The 15,708-nt window shown below is 38.0% G+C and overlaps 1 protein-coding gene and 1 pseudogene across 5 annotated transcripts in view; one reads left to right on the top strand and one right to left on the bottom strand.

The window, feature by feature from the left end:
- The window catches only part of RFX4 (regulatory factor X4), a 178,058-nt gene that overhangs the window by 134,742 nt on the left and 27,608 nt on the right, over window positions 1-15,708 (bottom strand). The window lies entirely within an intron of this gene.
- LOC126931008 (60S ribosomal protein L6-like) lies at window positions 4,141-5,022 on the top strand (annotated as a pseudogene). The gene has a single exon (XR_007717764.1). The product of XR_007717764.1 is annotated as a 60S ribosomal protein L6-like (transcript).

The raw sequence follows: 15,708 nt of genomic DNA, 5'->3' as shown, positions 1-15,708 counted from the left end.
TTAACTCTACCACTTACTTGCTATGACATTGAATAAGTCACATAATCTCTGAATCTCAGTTTCTTCATCTGTAAAATGGGGAGAAAAAATACTTTCCCTCCAGAGGATTAAAAGAAATCATGGTTGTGATTATGCCCAGCATACTGCCTGGTGCTGAATATATTTTAATATTGGCTCCCTCCTCTTTCTTTCCTTACATAATCTTGGGATTTCCATAGAGTCTAGCATGTAGTAGGTGCTCAGGGAATCTTCTGGGCCCAACTTTTGCAGAAACTTCTGTTCTACCCATACAACTCTGTCCAATCCACACTGCTGAGCTTTCCTCTCTGGATATGATGCTCCAATAGTCACTGACTTTTTAATATTTTACAGTCACAATCCTCCTGTTTGTTGGTGAGTATGCCATCAGAAGCATACATATCTACTGACATCTGCTAGTGGAAAAATGCAATTGTTTAGGTTGGAAGTGAGAACTCATGAGACCTGAATTATGGCAAATAACCCATCCACTCTTGCTCGGTTTCTTCACCTATCAGGCATTTAGGACTTGACCCCACTGGTCCAGGGTTTTCTTTCCAACTGCATTCCATCAAAAAATATCAGTCCCATATCACATTTCCTCACACTCACTGAGTCTCTAGCGAATCAACTAAATTAATCTTTTCTGGGTTGCTAAGCGGACATAACAGAGCATTTGACAGATATCAGAAGGCCTCAGTAACAGTCCTGATTCTGACACTAACTAGGAGTGTGATCTCTGGCAAATCACATCCCTTCTCTGAGCCTTAGTTTCCTTAACTGTAAAACGGGAGAGTTGGGCCAAGATGATCCATAAAATCTCATACTCTTTTATTCTAGGCTAACAAACTGAATAGTCTCCCATTCCGAGCAGCACATTTTCATTTTGACCAGGTCCTTGGTGCTGATACTGAAAGGCTCATGCCAGCAAAAGAAGTCCTCTCAGTAGGCAGAATGTTGACCTCTCTCAAATCACACCCCGAGAAGGCATTTTTTCCATTGGCCTGGTCCAGGGATACATTCTATGGCAGGCCACCCAATAGCCAATTGTTCATTTTTTCCTGCTTGCTAATCAAACCCCAGTTTTATCCAAGGCAATATTATGATAGCCCAAGAGGTAAACCATGATTTTTCTAAGCCAAGAGTTGGTAAACTTTTTCTGCAAAGAGCCAGATAGTCAATATTTTAGGCCCTGTGGGCCACACACAGTCTATTCCTTTTCTTCTTCTTCCCCTCAACCTCCACACACACTCTTTAAAAATGAAAATAAAGGCCAGGCGCGGTGGACTTTGGGAGGCCGAGGCAGGCGGATCATGATATCAAGAGATCGAGACCATCCTGGCTAACATGGTGAAACCCCATCTCTACCAAAAAAAAAAATACAAAAATTAACTGGGCATGGTGGTGAGCTCCTGTAGTCCCAGCTACTCGGAAGGCTAAGGCAGGAGAATCGCTTGAACCCGGGAGATGGAGGTTGCAGTGAGCCAAGATCACGACACTGCACTCCAGCCTGGTGACAGAGTGAGACTCCATCTCAAAAAATAAAGTAAAATAAAATAAAAATGAAAAAAATTATTAGATCATGGGATGTATAAAAACAGCCCACAGGCTAGATTTGATCTGTGGTCAGTCCAGTTATAATCTTATTCTTTGGACAAATTCTCTTTCATCCTCCCTTTCAGCTATAAATGATAGAGTTCTGGACAAAAACAACATAAAATAAGTCTATTGGGGGCTTCTGGGAAAGATTTTGTTGTTTTCTGATAAAAGAGAGACACACAAGAAGAAAAGTAACTGGCACCTCCCCTTGTTCCATTTTCCTGTCTTAAATGTGGACCTGATGCCTGGACCTGCAGCAGCTACCTTGTGATTATGAAGTACTAACACGGGGACAAAATACCAACAATGTAGGGGACTCAGCAGAAAGACATAAAAAGCCTGGGTCCTGGAGGATGTTGAACTGTTGAATAAACCCTGGAACCTCATCCTTTCCGTCTTTGGTTAAATAAAATAATAAATATCTACATCATTTAAACCATCAGGTTTCTGTCTGTTAAAATCCAAAGCATTCTTTTGGATTTTTGTTTTTTGAGATGGGGTCTCACTCTGTCACACAGGCTGGTGTGCAGTGGCATGATCTTGGTTCACTGCAACCTCCACCTCCCCAGCTCAAGCAATCCTTCTAACTCAGCCTCCTGAGTAGCTGGGACCACAGGTCAAAGCATTCTTAACATGCTAAAGCAGAGTGGTTTTTTCCTCATAAGTAATATTTTTTTTTGAGACGGAGTCTCGCTCTGTCGCCGGGGCTGGAGCGCAGTGGCCGGATCTCAGCTCACTGCAAGCTCCGCCTCCCGGGTTTACGCCATTCTCCTGCCTCAGCCTCCTGTGTAGCTGGGACTACAGGCGCCTGCCACCTCGCCCCGCTAGTTTTTTGTATTTTTTAGTAGAGACGGGGTTTCACCGTGTTAGCCAGGATGGTCTCGATCTCCTGACCTCGTGATCCGCCCGTCTTGCCACTGCGCCCCGCCCCTCATAAGTAATTTTTAAAACTTCAACCATGTCCTGTAGTAAGCACCGGGGTTACAACAGTAAACCACACAACATTCCTGCCTTCTTGGGGCTTTCTAGTCTAGTAAAGGAGATGACAAGGCACAATCAAATATTGACACATCAGATCAGTCACTAAATGGGGGTGATGAGCTCTACTGTTGGTGTTCCTACTGGCAAATTATGAAATCTCCAATGCCAAGTCTTTGAAACATGACGGTTTATTACTTTCTGAGAGGCAGACAAATGCAAAAAACACTATAAAAGACTAATGCTGAAAGGCAGACATATAGACCTAAGTTCAAATCTCAACTCTACCACTTAACAGCTATGTGACTTTGGGCAAGATTCTTGACATCTGCTAGAGGGGAAAAATGCAATTTGGGCCTGGTGCAGCGGCTCACGCCTGTAATCCCAGCACTTTGGGAGGCTAAGGCAGTCAGTTCACGAGGTCAAGAGATCAAGACCATGCTGGCCAACATGGTGAAACCCCATCTCTGCTAAAAATACAAAAATTAGCTGGATGTGGTGGCACGTGCCTGTAGTCCCAGCTACTCAGGAGGCTGAGGCAGGAGAACTGCTTGAACCCGAGAGGCAGAGGTTGCAGTAAGCTGAGATGACTGCACTCCAGCCTGGCAATAGAGCGAGACTCCATCTCAAAAAAAGAAGCAATTTGGAGTGGCCTAAGGACTTGAGGGGAATTTGAATGCAAGTAGGCTTGAGCTTCAATTTCTACACATGGAAGTAAAGCTCATAATCATAAGCCGCCTCTTTGGACTATTGTGAGAAAGAAATGAGATCATGGAATTAAAGCACTTCTCATTGCTCAGTAAATGATAGCTATATATACATATTAACTATAAATAAATATATATATAATTTTGCTTAACAATATATTCTTAGAAAAAAGACTGGAAGGAAACACAAAATATCAAGAGTGGTTATCTCTACATAGTGGGATTAGAGGCAATTATTTTCTTTCCTCAGATTTTTTCCAAATATATGTACATATAACTTTTAAAGTTGTGGGACTTTTTTAAATGTGATCTTTGTGTTTTGAAAATAAATGCAAAATGTGAACTGAAACTCCTTTATTCTTTTATCTGGACAAGAGTCAGGTGGCCCATGTTCTAGATCTAGCACTGGTATTGACTTCTTGCATAATCTTAGAAAGGCACGTCACTTCTCTAGGTCTCAATTTCCTTGTCTAAGAGTTGTTGATAATCAGACTTCCAGTTCCCTCCATGATAAAGTAGCTTCCACTAGATTAACTCACCCACCAAATTGTAAAAGCTAGAAAATATACAAATAGCTATTTGAAAACATTGGAGAGCAATAAATGCAGACAGGACTAGAGGAACTACAAGCCTTGAAATAAAGGAAGCACCACAAGTAAGCTCTACAGTCACCTTGGCGTTTTCCTGAAAGATCTTTCCAAATTGCTACACTGGGAAATAGAACCCAAGCAAAGAGTATAGTCTATTGAGCTAAGGAGAGTTTGGGGATAACAGAGTAGCTAATATCTAAGGAGCAAAATCCCAAAGAGAAGAGAACTTTAAAGAAAGAGACACCTCTTTCCCATCTTGCAAGATGGCGGGTGAAAAAGTTGAGAAGCCAGATACTAAAGAGAAGAAACCGGAAGCCAAGAAGGCTGATGCTGGTGGCAAGGTAAAAAAGGGTAACCTCAAGGCTAAGAAGCCCAAGAAGGGGAAGCCCCATTGCAGCCGCAACCCTGTCCTTGTCAGAGGAATTGGCAGGTATTCCCGATCTGCCATGTATTCCAGAAAGGCCATGTGGAAGAGGAAGTACTCAGCCGCTAAATCCAAGGTTGAAAAGAAAAAGAAGGAGAAGGTTCTTGCAACTCTTACAAAACCAGTTGGTGGTGACAAGAACGGCGGTACCTGGGTGGTTAAACTTCGCAAAATGCCTAGATATTATCCTACTGAAGATGTGCCTCGAAAGCTGTTGAGCCACAGCAAAAAACCCTTCAGTCAGCACGTGAGAAAACTGCGAGCCAGCATTACCCCCGGGACCATTCTGATCATCCTCACTGGACGCCACAGGGGCAAGAGCGTGGTTTTCCTGAAGCAGCTGGCTAGTGGCTAGTTACTTGTGACTGGACCTCTGGTCCTCAATCAAGTTCCTCTACAAAGAACACACCAGAAATTTGTCATTGCCACCTCAACCAAAATCGATATCAGCAATATCAAAATCCCAAAACATCTTACTGATGCTTACTTCAAGAAGCAGCAGCTGCGGAAGCCCAGACACCAGGAACGTGAGATCTTCTACATAGAAAAAGAGAAGTATGAGATTACAGAGCAGCGCAAGACTGATCAGAAAGCTGTGGACTCACAAATTCTACCAAAAATCAAAGCTGTTCCTCAGCTCCAGGGCTACCTGTGATCTGTGTTTGCCCTGATGAATGGAATTTATCCTCACAAATTGGTGTTCTAAATGTCTTAAGAACCTCATTAAATAGCTAACTACCAAAAAAAAAAAAAAAAAAAAAAAAAAAGAGACAAACATACTTGTATTCAAATTACCCCTCAAATCCTTAGCCCACTCCAAGCTATACATGCAGAGTGAGTAACCAAGAAACTGAGGGGAAAGTAGCAGCTTAGAGACTAAAGAGCCAATCATTCATTGGTTAGAGTTGGAGTCTAAGCTGGGTCAAAGTAGAGGGAAGTTGGTAAACACCCACAAAGGCCAGGCTTTAGGAATAAAAACCATACCCTAGTAGTACAGACAAAAGCGAAATATACTAGGTTTGACAAGATTAAGGAGATCTGCTAGCTCTCTCTCTGCCTGCTAGAACAAAACTCAATACTTGTTGGAGAAAGTTAACATCCTTCACCCAAAGGCTCTTCAACTTTGTATCCATAATGTCCAGTATTGGATAAAAAACTATGAGGTGTTATTGAAAAACCTCAAAAGGACCAAAAATACCTGAAATCCAAGAAATAGCCAGATAATAGAAATAGATCCAGAGATAATTCAGATACTAGACTTAGCAGACAGGAACTTTAAAATAACTATGGATAATATGTTCGAGGAGATAGAGAAAAATATGGTCAAATTAGAGGAAATGATGGACAAAACAGATGAAAAATGGAGAATATCAATCAAGATTTAGAAACTATGAGAAAAGAATCAATTGGACCGCCTACCACAGAAGAATACAATATCTGAAATTAAGATCACTTGGATGGGTTTAATAGAAGACTAGACACGATAGAAAATGGGAATTTAGAACTGAAAGGCAGGTCAATTAAAAAAATACAAAACTGAGGTACAAAGGAATGAAGATGGACAAACCAGAGCAAAACATAAAAAAAGAAGTATAATCAAAGGTCTAATATTCATGTAACTGCAGCTCCAGAAGATGAGAAGAGTGAGGAAGACAAAATATTTGAAGAGACAATGGCAAAGAATCTGCAAATTTGATGAAAGACAACATACACATTAAAGAAGCTCAGTGATCCCCAAGAAGAATAAAAACAAGCAAGCCGTATCTATGCACATCATAGTCAAACTACTGAAAACCAAAGACAATGAAAAAAATTTTAAATCAGCCAGAGACAAAAAGACACATTGCATTCAAAGGAGTAAAAATATGTCTGATGACTAACTTTTCAATAGACATTTTTGGACCCCAGAAGACAGTGGAATAACTTAAAAGTGTTGAAAGGAAAATTAAAATTTAAAAAAATCTCACCAACCTAGAATTTTATCACTAGCAAAAATATCCTCCAACAATATATGTGAAATAAAGATGTGTTTCATGATCTACACTACACCACACAGTATGATAATAAATCTGCAAGGAATTTCTCTGAGTTAAAGAAAAAATGATTCCAGATGGAAGCATGAAACTGCTGACAGGAAGAAAGAACCCTGGAGAGGGTAAATTTGTGAATAAATAAAAATAAATATTGACTGCTTAAAACAATAATAATTATGCCTTGTGGGGTGTATAACATATGTAGAAGATGTATACATTAAAATGAGAGCTCAGAAGATGAGAAAGAGGAAAATGAGGTTAAAATATGATGGTGTTCTTCCCCTGTGCTTGAAGTGAGGGAAGGAGTAATGTGAGGTAGATGTATTAATAAGTGAAGAATGCAAAAATGCATATTGTAATCCCCAATAGTACCACTCTAAGAGAATGTATAATTGAAAAGCTAGCAGAAGAAAACATCGAATATTTTTTTAAATTCTATTAATCCCTTCCCAAAAAGCTAAAAAGTAAGAATAAAGGAATAAAGACAGATGGGACGAATAAAAAATAAATAGTAAGTTTGTTGACTTAAACTCAATAATGTCAGTAACAATATTAAATTTAAATGGTCTAAATTCAAAGATTATCAGACTGGGTTTTGTTTTTCAAAAAAGCTATAGTTAAAAACTTTACTGGACTAAATATATTAAGATTATATAGTAAGACTGAAAATAAAAAGATGAAAAAGATATACCGTAGCAACCCATGTGTAAAGAAAACTGGTGTAGCTGTATTAATATCAGACAAGATAGACTTCAAAGCAAAAAGTATTACTAGAGATAAGGTAGAGATATTTAACAATAATAAAAAAAGTCATTTCAATAAGAGGACATAGCAATCCTAAATTTCTAAGAAATTAATACTTCAAAATATATAAAGTAAAAATTAACAAAACTAAAAAGATAGACAGCTACAACCATAATCAGAGCTGGAGATATTAACATACCTGTCGCAGTAACTGAGAGAACAAACAATAACAACAGTAAAACAGTAAGGATATGGAATATTTAAATAACATAATTAACTAAATTCACATAACTGATATCTATAAAACACTCCATCCAGTATACATTCAAAATGTACATTCAAAATGCAAAATACTCATTCTCCTCAAGTGCACATGGGCATTAACCAAAATAGGTTATATGTTGGGACATTTAAAATGTACATTCAGCTGGGCGTGGTAGCTCACACCTATAATCCCAGCCCTTTGGGAGGCTGAGGTGGGTGGATCACTTGAGGTCAGGGGTTCAAGACCAGCCTGGTCAACATGTGAAACCCTGTCTCTACTAAAAATACAAAAATTAGCCAGGTGTGGTGACAGGCACCGGTAATCCCAGCTACGTGGAAGACTGAAGCAGGAGAATCATTTGAACTGGGACGTAGAGGCTACAGTGAGCTGAGATTGCTCCACTGCACTCCAGCCTGCGTGATGGAGTGAGGTTTTGTCCCAAAAACAACAACAACAAACCCAAAATGTACATTCAAAATGCAAAATATACATCCTTTTCAAGTGTGCATGGACATTAACCAAAATAGACTATATGTTGGGACAGACACTAAGTCTCAACAATTTCAAATTTTGAAATAATACAGAATATGTCCTCTGACCATGGTGAAACTAAAAGAGAAATCAACAACAGAAAGACAATTAGGAAATCTATGAATGTTGGGACATTAAGCAACAGATTTCTAAATAAGCCAAGTAAAAGAAGAAATCACAATAAAAAATTGAAAATGTGTTTAACTGAACAATAATGAAAGTGTGGTATCAGAAAAATGTTGGGATTAATCGAGCAATGCTTACGGGAAAATTTTTGACTTTAAATGTATATCTTAGGAAAGGTTGAGAATCAATAATCTAAGCACCTATCTCAAAATCTGGAAAAAGACAGCATATTAAACTCAAAGAAAGTAGAAGGAACGAAAAAAGATAAGAGCAGAAATGAATGCAATTCTTAAAAGATGTAAATTGAGAAAACAACAAAGCCAAAAGTTGGACCTTTGAAAAGACCATTAAAATTGATAGACCCTGGCAAGGCTGCTGAAGAAAAACAGAGAAAACATAAATTGCCAATATCAAAAATGAAAGAACATCAACATAGATGTTAAAAACATGACAAAAGTGGCCAGGCATGGTGGCTCATGCCTGTAATCCCAGCACTTTGGGAAGCTGAGGTGGGCAGATCACAAGGTCAGGAGTTCAAGACCAACCTGGCCAACGTGGTGAAACCCCACCTCTACCAAAAAAAAAAAAAAAAAAAAAAAAATTAGCCGGGCATGGTGGTGGATGCATGTAGTCCCAGGTACTCAGGAGGCTGAGGCAAGAGAATTGCTTGAGTCCGGCAGGCAGAGGTTACAGTGAGCCAAGATCATGCCATTGCACTGCAGCCTGGGCAAAAGAGTGAGCCTCCATCTCAAAAAATAAATAAATAAATAAATAAAGGCAAAAGTAATAAAAGGAAAGTTTGAACATTATGTAAATAAACTTGAAAATTTAGATGAAACAGATTCCTTAAAAGTAACAATTTACTAAAAGTAAAAAAAGAAATAAAAATATAAATAATCTAATAACTATTTAGAAAATTGAATCCATCATCAAAAACTTTCCCTCAAAGAAAATTCCAAACCCAGTTGTTGAATTATTCCAAAGAGTTAAGAAATAAAGAATACCAATCTTATATAAACTCTTCAAAACAATAGAGAAGTATGAAACTTCCTACCCCTGTTCATGAGACCTGTATAATCTTGACACCAAAACCTGACAAGAACATCATAAAAAAGAAATATCATAGGCCACAAATCTCATGAACATAGACGCCAAAGTCCTTAACAAAATCCAGCCTGAAATATAGAAAAATCACACCCAGAAGTATATAGAAAGATCATACTTCTGACCAAGTATGATTTATTCCAGGAATGCATGTTTGACTTAACATTCAAAACTCAACCAATGTAATTCACAGTATTAACAGAATAAAGGAGAAAAACATATGATCATCAAAACAGATGTAGAAAAAGTGTTTGATAAAATTCAACACCCATTTAAGAAAAGTCTCTCAGAAAACCAAAGATAGAAGGGAATTTTCTCAACCTGATAATGAGTATGTACAAAAATCCACAGCAAATATCGCACCTAATGGTGAAACACTAAACGCTTTCACCACTTAGGTTGGGAAAAAGGCAATGATGTCCACTATCACCACGTCACCTCAAAATTGCACTAGAGGTCCCAGCCAGTACATAAGGCACACAAAACAAATAAAAATACAAAGATTATAAAGGAAGATGCAAAGCTGTCATTATTCTCAGGTGACATGATGATGTTCATAGAACGTTCAAAAAATGCAAATTTTAAATTAATAAGCAAATTTAGCAAAGTGGTTAAATACAAAGTTATCTAAATAATTGCATTTTAATATGCTAGCAACTAACAATTAGAAAAAACTTCAAATGTACTACTTACTTTAGCATTGAAAAACATCAATTATCTAGGAATAAGTCTAAAGAAAGATGTGTAAAACCTCTACAGTGAAATCTACAAAACACTGCTGGGAAAAATTAAAGATGATCCAAATACTTGGAGGCCTAATGTAACATATGTTAATTGGAAATTTGATGTTGTTAAGGTGTTCTTCCCAAATTTCTTATAGATTCAATGCAATCCCCATCAAAAATCCTAGCAGATATTTTGCATATGTGAAAAAATGACAACTAATTCTAAAATCAATATGGAATGGTTAAGAATGTAGATTAACCAAAGCAATACTGAAGAAGTAAACAAGAACAAGAGGGCTTATGCACCAGATATCACGACTTATTGTATAGGTGCAGTAATAAAGACTGTAGTATTAGCCCAAAAATAGACAGTAAGGCCAACAGTTTGGAATAAAACTCCAGACCCAGATCCAAATATATATAATCTGCCAATTTATGATGAAGGCACCACTGGAACTCAGTGGATAAAGGGTGACCTTTTCAAGAAATCATGCTCTATCAGTTAATTAATAAGAAAAAAAAAGAACTTCGACTCCTCCTTCACACCATACACAAAAGTTCCAGATGAACTATTGATATAAAAATGAAAGGTAAAATAGTAAAGCTGCTAGATGATCTGTTAAAAAGATCTTCGTGAACTTCAGGTAAGCAAAAATTTCTTAATAGGATACCAAAGCACTAACTATAAAAGAAAAACATTAATAAATTGAATTTTATTAGAATGAAAAACTTATATTCATAAAAGTTACCATTATGAGAATAAAAAGGCAACCCACAAACCAAGAGAAGATATTTGTAATACTTTTACCTGGCAAATATTAATATCTCCTATTCAAGATATAAAAACAACTCTTACAAACCCTTAAGGGGAAAACCAACAACATAATTTTTAAAAAACACACAGGCAAAAGACGTGAAGAAGGGCCGGGTGCGGGGGCTCACGCCTGTAATCCCACCACTTTGGGAGGCCGAGGTGGGTGGATCTCGAGATCAGGAGTTCAAGACCAGCCTGGCCAATATGCTGAAACCCTATCTCTACTAAAAATACAAAAATTAGTCAGGCATGGTGGCATGTGCCTGTAATCCCAGTTACTTGGGAGACTGAGGCAGAAGAATCACTTGAACCTGGGAGGCAGAGGTTGCAGTGAGCCAAGATTATGCCACTGCACTCCAGCCTGGGCGACACAGCAAGACTCTGACTCAAAAAAAAAAGACATGAAGAGGTAATTCACAAAAGATATACAAATGCCTAATAAGCATATAATAAGATGCTATACTCATTATTTATCAGAAAAAATGCAACCAAAATGACATATGCTATACACCCATGAAAATAGCTAATATTAGAAGGAATGGCTATCTCAAATGTTGACAAGGAAGTGAAACACTGAAACTTTTATAAATTGATAGTGGGAGTCTAAATCGGCACAACCACTTTAGGAAACTGTTTCGGCAGTATCTACTAAAACTAAATATACCTATACATTACAATCTAGCAATTCTACTCCTGGGAACATACCAACAAAAATAAGTGCTCATGTTCACCAAAAGATATACAAGAATATTCAGAACTCCAATCCTCAAATTCCTTCAAAATAATGAAAGAGGAGGGAACACATTCAAATTTATCCTATGAGGCCGGCATTATCATGATATGAAAGCCAGATAAAGATACTACAAGAAAAGAAAACTACAGGCTAATATCCCTTATAAATATTGATGCAGGCCAGGTGCGGTGGCTCACACCTATAATACCAGCACTTTGGGAGGCCAAGGAGGGTGCATCACCTGAGGTCAGGAGTTGGAGACCTGCCTGGCCAAAAACATGGTGAAACCCCATCTCTACTAAAAATACAAAAAATTAGTTGGGTGTGGTGGCGGGCGCCTGTAATCCCAGCTATGTGTGAGGCTGAGACAGGAGAATTGCTTGAACCTGGGAGGCGGAGGTTGCAGTGAGCCAAGATTGTGCCATTGCACTCCAGCCTGGGCAAAAGAGTGAGACTCCATCTAAATATATAGATAGATAGATAGATAGATAGATAGATAGATAGATAGATAGATGCAAAAATCCTCAGCAAAATACTAACAAACAGAATTCAGCAGCACAGTAAAAGGATTACAGATCATGACCAAATGGGATATATTCCGTGAATGCAAGGATGGTTTGGCATACAAAATCAATAAATACATTATATCAATTGATTTCTGTTTGCCAGACCATCCTTGCATTCAAGGAAGGAAAACTACATAACTATTTCAACTGATGGTTCCTACAAAATGAAGGAAAACTACGTAACCATCTCAACTGATGGAGAAAAAAAATATGACAAAACTCAACACCATTTTATGATAAAAGCACTCAATAAACTAAGAACAGAAGAGCATTACCTCAACATAATAAAGGTCATATTTTAAAAAACAACAGCTAACGAAGGTGAGAGACTGAAAGCTTTTTCTCTAGAATCAGGAACAAGACAAGGTTGCCTGCATTCACCACTTCTATTTGAAATAGTACTGGAAGTCCTAGCCACAGCAATTTGGCAAGAAAAAGAAATAAAAACATTCCAAATTATTAAAAGGAAATAAAGTTATTATTATTATTATTTTTTGAGATGTAGTCTCACTCTGTCACCCAGGCTGGAGTGCAGTGGTGCGATCTTGGCTCACTGCACCCTCTGCCTCCCGGATTCAAGCTATTTTCATGCCTCAGCCTCCCAAGTAGCTTGGATTACAGGTGTCTGCCACCATGCCCAGCTAATTTGTGTATTTTTAGTAGAGATGGGGTTTTGCCATGTTGGCCAGGCTGGTTTTGAACTCCTGACCTCAGGTGATCCACCTCCCTCACCCTCCCAAAGTGCTGGGATTACAGGTGTAAGCCACTGCGTTTGGCCGAAATGATCTTATATGTAGAAAACTCCAAAGATTTAACACATACCCAAACACAAAAGTACTGTTAAAACTAATGAATGAATTCAGCAAAGTTGCAGGACACAAAATCAGCACACAATAATCAGTTGCATTTCTATACACTAAGAACGAGTAATCTGAAAAGGAAATTAAGAAAATTTCATGTACAATAGCATCAAAAAGAATAAAATACTTAGGAATAAACTTAACCAAGGAAGCAAAACACTTGTACACTGAAAACTACTAAATGTTGTTGCTGAAAGAAACTAAAGACACCAAATAAATGGAAAGACATCCTGTGTTCATGGATTGGAATACTTACTATTAAGATGTTAAAACTACCCAAAGCAATCTACAGATTCAATGCAATGCCTATCAAAACCCCAGTGGCTTTTTTTTTTTTTTTTTTTTGCAGAAATAGAAAAATCCATTCTAAAATTCATATGGAATCTCAAGGGACTTTGAATAGCCAAAACGATCTTGAAAAAGAAGAACATGAGAGGTCACACATTTCCTGATTTCACAACTTACTACAAAGCTACAGTCCGGTTCTGGCATAAAGACAGACATACAGATCAATGGAGTAATATGGAAAGCCCAGAAATAAACCTCCACATACATGATCAAGTGTTTTTTGACAATGGTGCCAAGACCATTCAATGGGGGAAAGAACAGTCTTTTCAACAAATAGTGCTGGGGAACCTGGGGAACCTGGATACCAACATGTGAAAGAATAAAGCTGGACTCAGACGGGCACAGTAGCTCATGCCTGTAATTCAAGCACTTTGGGAGGCTGAGGAGGGCAGATCACGAGGTCAGGAGTTTGAGACCAACTTGACGAACATGGTGAAACCCTTTCTGTACTAAAAAGAAATACAAAAATTAGCCTGGCTTGGTAGCACATGCCTGTAATCCCAGCTACTTAGGAGGCTGAGGCAGGAGAATCACTTGAACGTGGGAGGCGGAGGTTGCAGTGAGCCAAGACAGCACCACTGCACTCCAGCCTGGGTGACAGAGTGAGACTCTGTCTAAAAATAAAGAATAAAGCTGGGCTCTTACCTAATATCATATACAAATATTAGCTCAAAACAGATCAAAAATCTAAATGTAAGATCTAAAACTGTAAAACTCTCAGAAAAAAAAAAAAGGCAAAAGCTTCACAACATTGAATCTGACAATGATTTCTTAGATAGGACACTAAAGGCACAGACAACAAAAGAAAAAATAGTTAAATTGGATGCATTAGAATAAAAATTTCTGTGCATTAAAGAACACAATCAACAGAGTGAAAAAGCAAGCCATGGGATAGGAGGAAATATTTGCAAGTATATATAACTGATAAGACGTTAATATCCAGAATATATAAAGAACTAAAACAACAGAAAACAACCTGATTTTAAAACAGGCAAAGAACTTAGACATTTCTTCAAAGAAGATATGCAAATGGTGAATAAGCACATGAAAAGATGTTCAACATCACCACAACCATTAGGTAATTGCAAATGAAAACCACAATGAGATACCATTTTATATTCATTAGGATGGCTATTATTTAAAAAAAATAATAAATGATGATTAGGAACTGGTAAAATTGGAACTCTTGTGCCTTGCTAGTGGAAACGTAAAGTGATACAGCCACTATGAAACCATTTTTGTGGTTTCTCAAAAAATTAAACACAGAGTTACCATATTATCCAACAATTTCATTTCTGGGTCTGTACCCCCAAAAGAATTAGGTGCAGAGACTTGAAAAGATATTTGTATGCCTGTGTTCACAACAGTGTTATTTACAATGACCAAAGGATAGAAACAACTCAATTGCCCATCAATGTCTTAATGGATAAAGACAATGTGACATATCCATACGGTGGAATATTATTCAGCCTTCAAAAGGAAGAAAATTCTGACACATGCTACAACATGGATTAATCTTGAAGGCATTATGCTAAGTGAAACATGCCAGTCATAAAAAGACGCATACTTTACAACTCCACTTATAGAAGATACTTAGAGCAGTCGAATTAACAGAGGCAGAAAGTAGAATAGTAGTTGTCAGAGACTGAGGGAAAAGGAGAATGAGAAGCTACTATTTAACGGGTACAGAGTTTCAGTCTCGGAAGATGAAAAAATCTCTGGAAATGAATGGTGTAGATGGCTGCACAACAAGGTGAATGAATGTACTTAACGCCAATGAATTGTACATTTCAAATGATTAAATGATACATTTTATGTTATGTAGATTTTGCCAAAATTAAATAAAACTTAGAATATTCAGATATGTTTTCTTCTTCTTCTTTTTTTTTTTTTTCCAGATGGAGTCTCGCTCTGTCGCCCAGGCTGGAGTGCAGTGGCACAATCTCGGCTCACTGAAAGCACTGCCTCCTGGGTTCATGCCATTCTCCTGCCTCAGCTTCCCGAGAGGGTGAGACTATAGGTGCCCACCACCACGCCCAGCTAATTTTTTGGATTTTTAGTAGAGACAGGGTTTCAACGTGTTAGCCAGGATGGTCTCGATCTCCTAACCTCGTGATCTGCCTGCCTCAGCCTCCCAAAGTGGTGGGATTACAGGCATGAGCCACTACGCCTGGCCTTATTCTTTTATTTTTTTTGAGATGGAGTCTCACTGTGTTGCCGAGGCTGGAGTGCAGTGGCATGATCTTGGCTCACTGCAAGCTCTACGTCCCGAATTCATGCCATTCTCCTGCCTCAGCCTCCCAAGTAGTGTTTTATTCTTAGTAATCAAAAACTTGAAACAACTAAATATTCATCAACACTTAAAAGATCTGTAAATTGTGATATATGCATACAGTGAAATACTATACAGCAATGGGAAAGAATTAACTACTGCTAGAGACAACAACATGAATGAATCTCACAGACATTATATTGACTGAGACAGACATTATATTGACTGAGAAAAGTTACCCACAAAAGAATACAGAGTCCATTATCCCATT

This window comes from Macaca thibetana, chromosome 11, assembly GCF_024542745.1.
Source record: "Macaca thibetana thibetana isolate TM-01 chromosome 11, ASM2454274v1, whole genome shotgun sequence".
Taxonomy (NCBI): Eukaryota; Metazoa; Chordata; class Mammalia; order Primates; family Cercopithecidae; genus Macaca; species Macaca thibetana.
This window is presented reverse-complemented; position numbering and strand designations above follow the sequence as displayed.